At 32.9% G+C, this 13,581-nt stretch overlaps 1 protein-coding gene across 2 annotated transcripts in view; it reads right to left on the bottom strand.

Moving 5' to 3' along the window:
• LOC139512554 (muscarinic acetylcholine receptor gar-2-like) overlaps positions 1 to 2,298 on the bottom strand; it is a 101,930-nt gene extending 99,632 nt beyond the window's left edge. The window contains exon 1 of one of the 2 annotated variants that reach the window (XR_011662306.1): positions 1,985 to 2,298. The gene's annotated coding sequence lies outside the window, so the exon portion shown is untranslated. The remainder of the gene's footprint in view (positions 1 to 1,984) is intronic. The other variant, XM_071300242.1, reaches the window with a different exon arrangement.
• Between the last annotated feature and the right edge of the window lie 11,283 nt (positions 2,299 to 13,581).

Genomic DNA, 13,581 nt, shown 5'->3' with positions numbered 1-13,581 from the left:
AACTGAATTTTACCCCTATGTTCTATTTTTAGCCGTGACGGCCATCTTGGATGGTTGGCCGGGTCACGCCACACATTTTTTAAACTTGATATCCCAATGATGATTGCGGCCAAGTTTGGTTTAATTTGGCCCAATAGTTTCAGAGGAGAAGATTTTTGTAAAAGATTACTAAGATTTACGAAAAATGGTTAAAAATTGACTATAAAGGGCAATAACTCCTAAAAGAGTCAAATGACCATTTCAGTAATGTTGACTTATTTGTAAATCTTACTTTGCTGAACATTATTGCTGTTTACAGTTTATCTCTATCTATAATAATATTCAAGATAATAACCAAAAACAGCAAAATTTCCTTAAAATTACTAATTCAGGGGCAGCAACCCAACAACAGATTGTCCGATTCATCTGAAAATTTCAGGGCAGATAGATCTTGACCTGATGAACAATTTTACCCTTTTGTCAGATTTGCTCTAAATGCTTTGGTTTTTGAGTTATAAGCCAAAAACTGAATTTTACCCCTATGTTCTATTTTTAGCCATAACGGCCATCTTGGTTGGTTGGCCGGGTCACGCCACACATTTTTTAAACTAGATACTACAATGATGATTGTGGCCAAGTTTGGTTTAATTTGGCCCAATAGTTTCAGAGGAGAAGATTTTTGTAAAAGATTACTAAGATTTACGAAAAATGGTTAAAAATTGACTATAAAGGGCAATAACTCCTAAAGGGGTCAACTGACCATTTCGGTCATGTTGACTTATTTGTAAATCTTACTTTGCTGAACATTATTGCAGTTTACAGTTTATCAATATCTATAATAATATTCAAGATAATAACCAAAAACAGCAAAATTTCCTTAAAATTACCAATTCAGGGGCAGCAACCCAACAACGAGTTGTCCGATTCATCTGAAAATTTCAGGACAGATAGATCTTGACCTGATGAACAATTTTATCCTGTCAGATTTGCTCTAAATGGTTTTTGAGTTATAAGCCAAAAACTGCATTTTACCCCTATGTTCTATTTTTAGCCATGGCGGCCATCTTGGTTGGTTGGCCGAATCACCGGACACATTTTTAAAACTAGATACCCCTATGATAATTGTGGCCAAGTTTGGTTTAATTTGGCCCAGTAATTTTAGAGGAGAAGATTTTTGTAAAAGTTAACGACGACGGACGACGACGGACGACGGACGCCGGATGCAAAGTGATGGGAAAAGCTCACTTTGCCCTTTGGGCCAGGTGAGCTAAAAAACTAAACTTTTTAAGCAAAAATGTAAAGATAAATACGCTGTGGCCTGCAAACGTAATTCAGACAGCAATTTAACAATTTCAAAAAAATAATACTAGATGTTCGCATAATTTGATCAACCAAAGAATAAAGTGTTTATAAAAATGTAAGATATAAATTGTCCCGTTTCTAGAGAACTGAATTACCGTTTTGGTCGGTAAAACTTACGCAGAAACATCCGTCTCCATAAATATTGTGCAACGATCCTACAGTTCTTCCCTGTCAACTAGGTAAAACAATTCTACTTGAACGTTTAATAAACGTTTAATAAGTTGCAAGTTTTTATAATTGAGATAAGCATTAGATCAGAGATGCTTTATCTAAAAGGTTTGATTTGTATGGAAAAAAATCATGTACTTTCTTAACTAGCGCCTGGGAAAAGATATTGCATTTGTATTGAGCAGAGCTGTGCATTCAAAAGAAAAGATTCAATTTATCATATTTTAACATTTGATCAGAAGTTTGATTTACACATTTAAAAGGAATGTTAAGCTCAGCCTATAAACATATGCAAAAATGTATTATTATACATTGAAAATATAGTTAAAGGGTTAAATCAAATTTCTACAATCCCTTGTAGAAATGATCACTGATATTTATTTGGGTATTATACTCGTGAGTAAGAGAGAGTAATAAAACTACATAAAAAGAAACAGATCAGGAAATAAATACTTCAAGTTCATATTGATCTTACCTTTACATACTTCCGTTTTCGCAAGAATTTACAGAAATCTCATTTAGTTGTTAAAATCCATCCTTATTTTATGTAAAAGCAGTTTCCCCGAGTCATCGCTTAAGTAGCTTTGCATTGATCTTAGTTCAAACAATCGACACTTTATCGAAGAGACAGGTAAATAAGGTAATTAAGGTATACTCTGAAGAGCTGATTATTCACTCACGAAAGCAGGTTGCTTTTCTGTAATTATGACTTTCCTTTGATTGGCAGGTATAATGCTTAAATGATATATTTAGGGCGTTGTTCATATCCTTTTTTTACTTCTGACATGTAGAAATGTAATGATTTCACATAATTTAAGAAAAAGAGATGAATACATTGTTTACTATACGTAAAACGATCGTGTAATCTATCGAACAAGAATATTTTTGTTAAAAATGAAGCGAATGACCAGGAAAAAAAACAAACTATATGATATATTAATTTCTTAGCAATTATTGATATTCAAACATTATAAAATGTATGCTGAATCTGTTTCATCTCTCACTGGAGAAGAAGCTTCCTTATTTATGCATTATATTTATTATCTGTATTTTCCAGATAAAAATTAGATACAGTTCCAGAAAATATTTATAGAACCGCATTCGACACTCCTCTTTTCTCTCCCTTTTATGTATATACATATATAAATGAATACTGTTATGAAATAATCCCAACTAATCCTGTGTTTTAATTAGGAAAATTGACAGGATATATGAGCCTATACTCCCTTTAAACGAAAACGAAGATCAGAATGGTAATTAATGTTAAATCATGACACTAGTAACTATAAACTGACAAAAATATGAGCCCTCAAATCCCCTGTGAAGATACCGAATAACAACATATTATATGCACATAGAAATAGATGACCAACGTAGGCTGTATTTTTTAAAATAACCTAGATAGTCCAATGGTCTTTGTCACTTGAAACAGTGCAGGTGGTGTTGCTTCAATGTTATAGCAGCTTATTTCCCAAGCCACTGATAAGAAAACCTAATATAGTGTTGAATTGAAGCAGAAGTGTATGTAGTTAGTTATGTCAACTTTAGAGAGTTAGGTTATAAGATAGAGAAAGTCTGTCGTAAAGTTGCCAAACATTTAAACGAATAAATACAAGTATATGTATAACTTGAGGGTACACAATTGCACATATTTTGGCGATTTTTGTACCAATTAGCATTTCATTTTTGCCACATACCATGTATTTTAATTGTGCCATGCAAGATCATACATTTCGTTTGCGCAAAAAATACAGGTAAAGAGTATAAATGATAGGTCTATATTGAAAAGAGAATTTTATTTATAATGTTACAACATAGTTTTGATAATATTTCATAGCATATTAATTTTTAATGCTTATATTATACGTTTTGCATGTCTCAATTAGTAGATAAAAGAAGATGTGATTGAGTGCCAAGGAGACAACTGTCCATCCAAGTCACCATTTTTAAAAGAACCATGATGGTAGGTCGTTTCATTCAATGTTTTATAAAGGTTTTGTTGTCCACATCTGTTCGATGCACATCTTTTTTTTATACATATCCAAAAGTTGATAACGATTGTGAATCAAATTAAATTAAAATAGTTAAAGAAATAAATCAAGCCATTCTTGACAGCGTTTACTCTGCGAAGTATTTGTGGTAACCCAATCCAAATCATAAGATATAATCTAAATTAACCTTTTAGAGGTTCTGTGGTGCCCTTCTCAATCATGTCCTCTTTTTCTGCTGCCAGTTTAAAATTCTGATCCTTTATCTTGGTAAAATCTACTTCATGGTTTAATGTCGTTATTTGTTCAAGACATGAAAATGCTTCAAAAGTTTGCCTCTGGTTGATAGGCCTACAACAACGAATCAACATTGAAATATGAACTCAAATCAGCAACGCTGTCTGTCATAATGTCACGTTTAAATTTGTTTTAATACATATACCCCTTTTCAAATATGTTTTTTCGTACTGATTGATGATTTAAAAATTCTTTTACAACTAGAACACATCACACAAGGATTCTTTATATGAATACAAAATGAGTGACATTTCCTTAAGATCGAGTTCGAAAACGAAAAGTAAGTATGCATATTTTATTTCACTTCAGAGATCGACTAACTAATGATGTTAGTTTGTTTTTTGCATTATCTACATGTATAGGCTTACAGATGTGGTTTCAGATTATACCAATCGATATATAGACTTTGTTTTAAACTATGGAAACATTGTCTTCTAAACAGCTGCTACTGCTGAACACAAAAAGTTAGTGGATTTAACAATCAATTGTTTTGATGTCATAAAATAATGTTGCCTTTTATTATGTTTAACATAAGAAAAGACGGCGCTAAGATCGTTACTAGAAAATCGAAAAATACAGTCTCTATTAATGAGTTTGTTTTTCTAAAATTAGATTTTATTAAAATACAATTATAATTTTTTTTAATGATTTACTAAACTCGACAATCAGTTGATGGGCTGAGTTTAAATTAACGAACTGCAATGTATACATAGAACCTATTCCACATTTTTAGATGTTTATGCTACATATCACACCAGAATCCAACTCAAAATGTAAATAGAAGTAAGCCAAAACATGCTACTTATGATGAAATGAAGTTTAATTTCGATGCTTCTTTCACGCAATGTTTTACTCAGTAGTTAAAGACTTCCAGGAAGTACCACCAGCTGTATCTAATGGATAGTTTCTTCAGATCTTACACGCCGTACATACGCTTTCACTGGTAGCATGCTACTATTGCGAGCAATGCCCGTTTCAAAACTAACGAATGTGTTGATTTGTATCGCTCGGTTATTACTATACGAGTGCTTTTCTAATAGAAAGAAAGTTTAAAGAGTTAAGCAAAATATTAAAGTTCTTCCATGTACAGATGTAGAGTGATCGACACCTAGCAAAGAATTGAGCTATAAACCGTGGCTAGGGATCGTCTTGAATTTGCAGGCAGTTGAAAATTTTGTTTATCTTGCTCATATGGTGATTTTTGTCATGAACTGAAAACCCTTTTCAATTTTATAATTGAGACTATTTTGTTCAATCTTATTTAATTAGGAGTAGATTTGTAACAAAAACAAAGTCATGTTGATTTGTAATTTGTATGTTTTCTTTAGAAACAGAACTTCTCATTGACTGGCAGTGGTAACAATTACACAGACACATCTCATTGACTGGCAGTGGTAACAATTACACAGACACATCTCATTGACTGGTAGTGGTAACAATTACACAGACACATCTCATTGACTGGCAGTGGTAACAATTACACAGACACATCTCATTGACTGGCAGTGGTAACAATTACACAGACACATCTCATTGACTGGCAGTGGTAACAATTACACAGACACATCTCATTGACTGGTAGTGGTAACAATTACACAGACACATCTCATTGACTGGCAGTGGTAACAATTACACAGACACATCTCATTGACTGGTAGTGGTAACAATTACACAGACACATCTCATTGACTGGCAGTGGTAACAATTACACAGACACATCTCATTGACTGGCAGTGGTAACAATTACACAGACACATCTCATTGACTGGCAGTGGTAACAATTACACAGACACATCTCATTGACTGGTAGTGGTAACAATTACACAGACACATCTCATTGACTGGTAGTGGTAACAATTACACAGACACATCTCATTGACTGGCAGTGGTAACAATTACACAGACACATCTCATTGACTGGCAGTGGTAACAATTACACAGACACATCTCATTGACTGGTAGTGGTAACAATTACACAGACACATCTCATTGACTGGCAGTGGTAACAATTACACAGACACATCTCATTGACTGGTAGTGGTAACAATTACACAGACACATCTCATTGACTGGCAGTGGTAAAAATTACACAGACACATCTCACAAAACGTGACTCATACAAAGTAACTACATTTTACAAATTAAGAAATGTAGAAATTCATGTAACAAATGAAGAAAATACGTCAACAAATTAAGAAATTGTGTTTACGCATTAAGAAATTACATTTCACAAATCAAGAAATGTAGAAATTCATGTAACGGATGAAAAAAATACATGTTACAAATAAAGAAATTACATTTTACAAATTAAGAAATTGCATGTAACGAATTAAGAAATTTCATTTCATGAATTCAATTGTATCATTTTGGCGCATATTCCCTTCCATACTCAACATCCCTGTCTCAAGTCTTGTGATTGTCTGTCTTTTAGCTCACCTGGCCCATAGGGCCAAGTGAGCTTTTCTCATCAATTGGCTTCTGTCGTCCGTCGTCGTCAGTCGTCGTTAACTTTTACAAAAATCATCTCCTCTGAAACTACTGGGCCAAATTTAACCAAACTTGGCCAGAATCATTATTGGGGTATCTAGTTTAAAAAATGTGTCTGGTGACCCGGCCAACCAACCAAGATTGCCGCCATGGCTACAAATAGAACATAGGGGTAAAATGTAGATTTTGGCTTATATTTCTAAAACGCTAGTATTTAGAGCAAATCTGACAGGAGTAAAATTGTTTATCAGGTCAAGATCTATCTGCTCTGAAATTTTCAGATGAATCGGACAACCCGTCGGTAGGTTGCTGCCCTTGGATTAATGATTTTAAGAAAATTTTGCAGCTTTTGGTTATTATCTTTAATATTATTATATATAGAGATAAACTGTAAACAGCAATAATGTACTTCAAAGTAAGACCTAAAAATAAGTCAACTTTAACAAAATGGTCAATTGACCCCTTATGGAGTTATAGCCCTTTATAGTCAATTTTTAACGATTTTCATAAATTTTTAAATCTTTACAAAATATTTCCCACTGTCACTACTGGGCCTAGTTCATTATAGATTAGTCTAAGAGATAAGAATGTTCGGTAAAATAAGAACTACAAACACATCATTATCACCAAAACACAATTTTGTCATGAATCCACATGTGTCGTTAGCTTACTATGCACATAGACCAAGATGAGCGACACAGGCTCTTTAGAGCCTCTAGTTTGTTTTAGGTGCAGTTAAGTAGTTTTCCCCTCTTGAACACAAAACTTGTAATACCGGGACTTTTTACAGCTTAAAATACGGTATACATGTACATGTACAGCTTCTGTTCATTATTGAAAACAATCATGTTTCGTCTAATTGTTTATATCGTTTTCCTTTGGTCATAATATATTGTTTTCTCATTTGACAAAAGTCAAAAATTAACTTCAGGTTAAAGTAATAATAAAAAGATAAAAAAAAAAAAAAAAAAAACACCAGAAGTACAAAATGGCAATCAAGCAATAGCTGAAGCTGCAATGACGATAATCGTAGAAATTTTACATGTATTTTTCAGATTGTTGATACATGACTCACACGTTCTTTTTTCGAAGCAAACACTTCCGCCTTCACTCAAGCTCAACCTGTAAACTACCTTGACGCATTTTTGTCATCTTTTGATCTACTACTCTTCAAAGATCGTTTTCATCCACACACATTATATGTTTGCATTAGTAAAATTAGACCGATGCATTACAAATTAAGAATTGCCATTAAACATATTACTTCCAGATTATATTAGCAGTAATTAGATATACGAAAACATGAAACGATTAAAAAATTGAGGAAAACATATCTTCAGCATGCAGTTTGATAGTACGAACAATAATTTGATTTGAGAAGTAAATGACTAAATAACTATTATTCTATATTTATACTACGTGACTTCCCTTGAGATCTGCTGCAAAACTATTGCATTTAACAAAGAAATTTTAGATAACATGATGCACCACGTCTGTTTATTTATACAAACATCTTATTTGTGTTAACTTTTACAATAACAAAGATATAAGAAGATGTGATACATGTATGAGTGCCAATGAGACAACTTTCCATCAAAGTCACAATTTGTAAAAGTAAACCGTCATGGGTCAAACTACGGTCTTCAACACGGAGCCTTGGCTCACACCGAACAGCAAGCTATAAAGGGCCCCTAAAACTAACTAGTGTAAAACCCTTCAAACTGAAAAACCAACGGTCTAATCTATCTGAAAAACGATAAACGAGAAACAGTACTAGTTATGAACCACATCAACAAACGACAACTACAGATATCTAAACATCAGACTAGTGACTTAGGACAGGTGCAAACAAATGCATCGGGTTTGAATGTTATATAAATAGGCACCAATATTCGATCTTATCTGAAACAATAGTCTAACATCACAACAAAGAAAGACACCCTATAAATTATCAATTAAAATGGCTTAACATGATTATTATTAAACATGTATACAGTGGAGATCACTCCTAACCTCTCATTAAATCTGTCAGGATAACTGTTCTAGAACAGTACGTAGAACTGTCAGCCTGACACCTTTTAGTCAGTTCTAGGTTAGAACTGTTCTAGCTAGAACTGATTTGGTCAGTTCTACCTAGAACTGATTTGGACAGTTCTACCTAGAACTGATCCTGACAGTTCTACCCTAGAACAGTTTTAGACAGTTCTAGCTAGAACTGACCAAATATTTGATCAGTTCTACTTCTAGAACAGTTCTACGGTTAGAATTGATTTCTGATTCTACGGCTAGAATTGATTTTTATAAATTCTATGGCCAGAATTGATTTATAAGTTCTACGGCTAAGATTGATTTATAAATTCTACGGCTAAAATTGATTTATAAATTCTACGGCTAGAGTTGATTTATAAGTTTTAAGAACTCTTTGCCTCAATATAAAGGCTTGGGTAAAAAAGCGATTAAAATTATATAGAGTTTTGCTATTTTGCCGGTTTTATTTCAGATTTATAATCGGCAAGAGAACATGTTTAACCTGTTAACCATGCCATATTCTGCATGTATGTGCCTGTTCCAAGTCAGGAGCATGTAATTCAGTGATTTTCTTTTGTTGATGTGTCACATAAATTATTTGTTTTTCTTTTATTTTTTGTACATAAATTAGGCCGTTAGTATTAGGGGGGGGGGGGGGGCATTATTATTTGAATTGTTTTACATTTGTTATTCCGGGAGTCAGGATGGCTCGTTATCACATAACAAAATTATCGGACCTCATTAACCAATATAATATCAGTTTACGAGTAGTTTTCATACCTCGGACGACCTGTTTAACAAAAATCTTTTGACCACATCAATCTAAACTGCCATTATTTGCTTTTTCTTTCTGCAAATCTATATAGCTGCACAGTACTTCAGTTTTAATTTTAGGTCTAGAGGGACTGTAATATACAAGTTACAGCAATTTTGGAAAAAAAATTTGTTCGCATCAATTTATAGTGCCAGCATGCAGGGGCAGATCCAGCCATTTTTAAAAGGCTGGGAGGGGGAGGGGGTCCAACTATATGCTCCCATTCAAATGCATTGATGTTAAAAAAAGAGTGGGGTTCCAACCCCTGGACCCCTCCCCTTGATCCTAAATATTGAATCATAAACAAATATCAGTAGTTTTTATACTTCAGACTGAGTTGTGTAATAAAATCTTTTGACTGCATCAACCAAAACTTTAAGGCTTATTTTCTTTTTATTATGTAAATCTATATAGCTGTACAGCAATTCAGTTATAATTTTAGGTAGAGAGGGACTGTAGTATATAAATAACTGCAATATTGGAAATCAATGACCACACATTTTTTTTCGCATCAATTGAGGGTGACAGCATTTCCTATTTTTATTCAAAATATCGCATCAGAAACAAATATCAGTAGTTTTCATACCTCAGACTGACTCATGTAACAAAATTATTTGTCTGCATCAATCAAAACTGACCATATTTGACAGCATCAACCAAAACTGACCATATTTGACCACATCAACCAAAACTGACCATATTTTCTCTTTTTTATGTAACTCTTATAGTTGCATACTAAATCTGTAATATTTTTATGTAAGGATGGAGTGTATAATCATGATAATACAAATGGTCTATATTATAGGGTTATTGCATGAATATTGGGAAATATTGTTCCGAGTAGAATTTTATATTGCACGAGCTTTTATTTTTATAGCAGGATGGATTGTTTAATATAAATGAAAGCAATATTGGAAAACAAAATTATTTGACCACATCAACCAAAACTGAACTTATTTACACTTATCATGTAAATATCTATGGCCTCAGTCATTGTAAACCAATAATATTTCTATGTCAGGACGGATCGTATGATAAAAATGACACCAACTTTGGAACACCTTATTGCTAATCCTAGCTGACCTGGTCTCTTGACCTTTTGAAGCATACAACAATCACTTTTCCATTGTGGCGTCAGATATTTTGTTTTATGACGTCAAATTTTTACGGGAACCTGAGTGTGTGATATCCAGTAATGGCAGACAAATAGCGATAAGGTGTATTTATACCATATCTAAAAATTTAGCGCGCCGTTATTTCCTCTCTGTATCCATAATAATGAACGGTCACTAAAGTGACTTTTTAAGTCCGTTAGTTTGTGCTGAGACTACTATATAGTAGTATATAGTAGTCTCAGGTTTGTAATGGTTTTTTTTTAAACAAAACTATTTTACAGCATCATCCAACACTCACACAAGGACGTATATTAGTTAGTTATACGTCCTTGACTCACATGACTGATTCATATACTTTATTTTAAAATAAAAAGTACATGTATGGGAAGTTCTCTTCTTGGAATAGTATACTGTTAATATAATTTGAAGAAGCCAGGCAAAGAAAAATGCATGATTTTGTTTGTAGCCGAACGTCCAGGGGAAAACGTTTCATTCATGTTCAGATGAGTATGTTTTTCTGAGTTCCAGACTCCCTGATATCATTTATAATCGTTATGGATAAGTCTGGCTAAATTGACGAGATGGTGCAAAATGTATATAGTTTTTTACGTTATAATACAACACTTTTTTCATTAATATCCCATAATTCATCCACTGTACAATTTTCGTTTGAACATTTGTCTAAACAGAATCTTAAATGAATGTAAATCCAAGGCAAACAAGGTAAATTACGATTAAAATTCCATGAATTAAATGCAGAGTTATATTTATGAACAGATGAAGAGACTGTTAAAAACGGGGAACAAAGAAACGTAAACAATGATGTTTCCTATGCAATCTTATAAAAATATTTCTCCGATGAGTTGGATAACCTTCTATTCACTTCGATATTTGTACATGTAACGTTTGTTTAGTAAAAAATATAGAAAATCTGCTATAGCAAAGTAATTGGAAGTGATTTATTTCTTCTAAATTCTAAAGTGCCCTTACTGCAGTGACGTCATTTAGAACTGTTCTACAGTCCTGACTGATTTAGTCAGTTCTGTTGACAGTTCCACGGTTAGAAATGATTTGGACAGTTCTACCTAGAACTGATTTAGACAGTTCTACCCTAGAACTGATTCTGACCGTTCTACTTAGAACAGTTCTAGGGTAGAACTGTTCTAGGTAGAACTGTTCTAGGACAGGTTAGAACAGTTCTATGACAGATATTCTGACAGTTCTAATGAGAGGTTAGAAGTGATCTCCACTGTATCAATAGCAAAAACAACCGATAACTTGTTTGAAAATGAACTGTTCATTTGCCCTCAGAAACATGAAAATGAAGCGCACCTATAATTTTTCCATACCGTTTATGTTTTTTGATACTAAATAACTTTAGAAAGATGACTGGAAAAAATGGTGCTTAAAAATTCTATTTTTAATTGTTCTTTAGTTTCAGAAGAATAAGAATTGGATGTTACATTCGCCTAGTAACCCTCGTTTTATTCATGGTCCAACTCTGAACTCTGAACATGAAAACATGACATAACACATTGACTTAATATTGTAATGACGTATACAGTTTCCTCTGATAACGGTTATTGACTTGAATGTAGTTTTATGTTCAAAATTTTAATCTAAATGCTTTAAAATCATCTCACAGGTGTTTCGGAATGTTTTATTTTTAATTTGCATATTTTGATATAAAAAAGATGAGAACATATTTTAGAAAGCTTAACAGTATCTTGATACTAACATACAATCTCTTACAGTGCGCTTAAAATTTTATCAGCGTTCTAATGATCCTCCCGGTGCGTTAGAAAAACGGTTTGGTAATAATCTAAGCCATTTATAAATTATCTACAAGATACTCTCATTAAGAAATAAATTAGAAAGTAATTTGAGTAATTTTTAAACCTCGTGTAGATGATAGATTTTTATTTCAGTGTAGAACATCAAGAACTACAGGTGAGGAATCATATTGACCGAGAAGGGCGGATGTAATATAAAAGTTACCCGGTCGACCTTTTTTTGTAATGCATAGTATTTGATAAGCTTGTTTATTTTTTTTTTATTTTTCAGTACGGAACCTCAAGAACTGCACGTGTAATCAGTGACCTTGAGTCCTTCCTTTACATCCCATTTCAAATCCTCTCCTTATTGGAATTTATGATAAAAATAAGTTCGTTTTCATGAAAATCGTAAGAAAAAGAAGTAAAAATGAACATGTTAAGTTCGTGTGTCCTTTTTCGTGTGTAAATGAAACGCAACAGACGAAGAGATTTTCAAACAGGACTTAAAAGAAATCGACAAATCTATGTAAGGTCAAATTTGCCAAAGGGAGTTGTAACCTTAGTTTCTTTATAATTTTTAAATTTTTAAACGGACAATTTTAGAAATGTTTGTTATAACTAATCATTACAATAACGAGGTACTACATGTATACATAGAGTAATTTAAAATATGTCGATTATCAAATGTAAAGGAAATTGCATGTTCCGTCTAAGCATTTGGTTTTAAAGCAGTGTCGAGAAACATTGAAGACTGATAAAAAGTTAAAAAAAAAACGTAACTAATGTTAAATTTCTTCTGTATTTGTCTTAAAATAGCAAGTTCTTATCGAGTTTCTCTAATTTGTGGGTTGCAAGTTACAGGTTACCTACCAGCTGCAGAGCATGGTTTTGTTATTTTTTTCAGTTATCTCCATCCTCCTTAATATTTAACGGACTTGATACATGCAGCCTGAAACTCACAGCTTGTTGCTCGCAACACACAGCCCATATTACCGAATCTTGCAAACCCGCATCCCAAGCAATATAATACTCATTCATCATACCTTGTTATAGAAACATAACTGTAAAAGAAAGTTAAAGTCATTTGCACCCTGTTTATGCGGAGCATCAAGTGGCACACATGTTTCGATAGTTCAATGTGAACGTCAATTATGCATCGACTATATTGGTATGTTAGTTATAAAATCATTGCAATTTTAGCATTATCATTTGTTGGTTTTGTAGATCAATCATGACTTTTATGTGTTATTTAATTGAGATTTTAGGAGCAGGCTGTTGCACCAGTTTACTTTTATCAAAATATGATTTAAGAATCATGATAAAATTTCACTTCATGGTGTTGTACGGTTTAAATAAATTTACATCCAAAAATATTGAACATCGATTTTCAATAATATTATTTCACACATTGTAAATGGTAATTTGTGATTCCTTTTCGGTCCTTTGTCCCTTTCATGGGTGTTCAGTCGGAAACCCGATTGAAATAGAACAAAAGAATCGAAGCTCTTTGTTAGAGAAGGCGATAAATGTGTACTGTTTTGTTTACTATAGTGACAAAAATTTAAAAA

This window comes from Mytilus edulis, chromosome 2 (assembly GCF_963676685.1).
Source record: "Mytilus edulis chromosome 2, xbMytEdul2.2, whole genome shotgun sequence".
Taxonomy (NCBI): domain Eukaryota; kingdom Metazoa; phylum Mollusca; class Bivalvia; order Mytilida; family Mytilidae; genus Mytilus; species Mytilus edulis.
This window is presented reverse-complemented; position numbering and strand designations above follow the sequence as displayed.